At 44.4% G+C, this 3,212-nt stretch overlaps 1 pseudogene; it reads left to right on the top strand.

Moving 5' to 3' along the window:
• The first annotated feature begins 884 nt into the window (after positions 1–884).
• On the top strand, positions 885–1,940 carry LOC117703238 (heterogeneous nuclear ribonucleoprotein H-like; annotated as a pseudogene).
• The last annotated feature ends 1,272 nt before the right edge of the window (positions 1,941–3,212 follow it).

Here is a 3,212-nt window from a genome sequence, read left to right as displayed (position 1 = left end):
AAGGGATGCTGAGTCCCGATTGACCATTCCCAGTCAAGACCCATTTCAGAGCATGCCCTTAGGTGTGATTTTCTGTAAGTACAGCTATAAGAGAATCTCTATACCTTTTCCTTACTCCTGATTCCGCTGTTCACAGCAGCAGTGTGACTTTTAGAAGGCCTAATTCAGATCACAACTACAAAGTCTTCCCTCACTTTCCAGCCTCAGCATTAGGCTAAGCTCCCCACACCCCCATACAGCCTTCATGGGGCTTCCAAATTCCATCTTCCTTCCTGTGATGGTGTGTGTGTGTGTGTGTGTGTGTGTGTGTGTGTGTGTGTGTGTGTGTTTTAGTTGTCAGCTTGACTATATCTGGAATCAACTAAGAGACATGCCTCTGGTGACTCTGTAAGGGTGTTTTCTAGAATGGTTAACTAAGTATGAAGACACCTGGGATTAAATCAAAAACATATCCCTATAACATTTATGTGTTTAAAAGAAAAAAAAAACCAAAGTTCTCACTACAACACCATACTGCAAAAATCAACTGAATAACCCCCCCCTTTTAACACAGATTGCATTTGTTCCCATAGAGGACTAGTCAGCATCTCTTCATCCCTGTTTCCATTACATACTTCTTCTCCCTTGGTCCCTAAACGGCCCCATCCTCTTCCAGATTCCCGCTGACTGGCAGCCAGCTGAGGGGAGGAGGTTCGTCTTTGCTCTATGACAATTTGCCCATTGTATGTCTCCATACATCCCCCCCCCCTGCATGCCCACGGCTACTTCCATCCTGCCCAGCCCCAGCGCTCCCACAACACATGGGGGATATGTCTCTAAGCACGCACAGTGTCATGGAGAACATGCACAGGTGTTTTCTGTGTGTATAATTTGAATTTGCAGATATGCTTGGTGGTGAAGCTCCTGGACTCGACCCCAGCCCTGCTCACCTGATAAAAGTGAGCAGTTGTTTGTTCATTTGTTTGGTTTTTTTTTTTTTTTTTTCTGACTGCAAAAATCAAAACGAGGCTCAAGGTAATCATCTCATCCATACCAGAGAAGGCAGACTTGTGAGACTTTCGTTGAATGCAAAATGGACAATGAAATCAAATTAGCCTTGGAAAAAGACAGAGAGAAACTATGGGGCACAAATAACGTTGAAGTATTCATGCCAAACAACGTTGAAATGGATTGGGTGTTGAAGCATACAGGCCCAGATAGTCATGACATGGCCAATGATCTTTTGTACAGCTTAGAGGACTCTCCTTCTGATGTAACAAGGATGAAATTGTTCAGGGTTGGAAATTGTGCCAAATAGAATAACATTGCTGGTGGACTTCCATCGGATGAATACAGAGGATTCTTCCTGATACTTGTTTCACTGAAAAGGCTCTAAAAACACAGGGAAAGAATATGACATTGGTATACTGAAATATTTAAGAGCAGTAGAGCAGAAGTTAGAACTTGCTATTACCACCACGAAAACATACGGCCATACAGCAGCCAGGTCCTATGATAGACCTGGAGATGGCAAAGGGTATAACAGAACTGGCAAGGCAGAGGAGCTGGCTTTAAGGGATGAGGTGTGGTGTTTGTAGTGGAGGTTACAGAGGCTATGTACCTTATAATAGCTGCCGTGATAGCTATGGATTTGGTTCAGATAGATTTGAAAGAGACATCAATTATTGTATTTCAGGAATGTCTGAGCACAGATACAGGGATGGAGGTTCTACTTTCCAGAGCACAACACTGGATACTGTGTACACATTACCTTACAGAGCTACTGAGAAGAACATATTTTTCGCCACTCAACCCTGTGATAGTACATCCTGAGATTAGACCTGATGTTGAGCCTGCAAACTGAAAATGCTGTTGTGGCTGAGTTAAAAGGCAAAGCACACACACAGCACAGATATGCAGAACTCGGCTTGAGTTCTACAGCAGGAATAAGTGAACATTAGTGTTGCTCAAAGGACCAAGGTTCAGTATTTTTGAACATAGCAGTCACCTAGGATGATGACACAGTGAAGTTGAGTAGACTGTAACTGTTAAGCAATTCCTAGGATTTCTCTAGCTACTGTAGGATATGTGTAAGCAGTTTAGTGCGTTTAGGTTAAAGCATTTGAATTGTATTAAATGCTGCTCTTATGCCGCATCACACTGAACGTGTTGATGTACGTTGAAAAGAGAAGCTTAAAAAACTCAGTATAGCTCAGTATAGGAGATGTATGTACAATTGAGGGTGCAACATTTGGCATGTCTGTTAGTTTTGCTATCATTTGATAACCTTAAGGCACATGATTTTAAAGCCTTTTATTTTAAGCTGATAGGGAAATTTTGAGATGCAACAGCAGTACTTTAGGATTTCTTCCCTAGGCTCTAGCACATGTCCTGAGATAAATTGGCCTTAGTAGACCTGGTTGGGCCAAGAACCCATCCAGAAATCAACCCAGTGGCTCTAATACTTTATCCACCATTATAACATAGAGACTTTTCCTCGGTGTAACACCAGGAAGGTCTTGAGTAAGCGGGTCATGAATGCTGGGATGGTATAAGTGACAGTCAGGTTTCATGCTCACATTGCTCCCTCTGTGTGAAGCACCTACCCGCCAGCCCTACATCCTCTCTGAAGGGCAGCTCAACAGCCTCCTCCTTTAAATGTCTCCAAAGCCAAGTCCCATTTGGTCTCCTTCTGGTGAGCATCCAGAGAGTCATTTGTAATTACCTTGGTCAGTCTTCATAACGTGCTACGATGCATGCGTTTCCCACCCAGCCCTCACTAATAAGTACCCTTTGCAGCATCCCCAGGCCCTGTGGACCAGTGGGCCTGAGGCAAGTGCTCTATCAGGGATCTCACAGCCCATTGTGGGAAGTGAGACATGGGACCACACCCAGCACCCCTTCATTATCACCCTTTCTATAAAGGTGAGTAAAACATTTCTAACCCTCAAAGACTAGGAAACTCCAGGCAAATGGGACAATTACCAAATAGTGCAAAGCCTAACAGGGTGACAGAGGCCACTAGGCACAGTGCCAGATGGGAACAGGGAAATAGTAGGTGCCTCCTTGATCCAGGGAGGACACACTAGCTCTGGATGCTGTGAAAGCTGTCTCTGTTTACCAGGGACAGGCAGCAATGGAATCCGCTGTGACATAGCCAGCCTGGGGGGGGGGGGACCTTCATGTTCAAAGAAATGTGGATCCCATGAGAAGAAGATTCAGCAAAGACAGTG

This window comes from Arvicanthis niloticus, chromosome 2 (genome assembly GCF_011762505.2).
Source record: "Arvicanthis niloticus isolate mArvNil1 chromosome 2, mArvNil1.pat.X, whole genome shotgun sequence".
NCBI classification, from domain to species: domain Eukaryota; kingdom Metazoa; phylum Chordata; class Mammalia; order Rodentia; family Muridae; genus Arvicanthis; species Arvicanthis niloticus.
The sequence above is the reverse complement of the archived record's forward strand: the minus strand, read 5'-3'. Positions and strand labels throughout refer to the sequence as shown.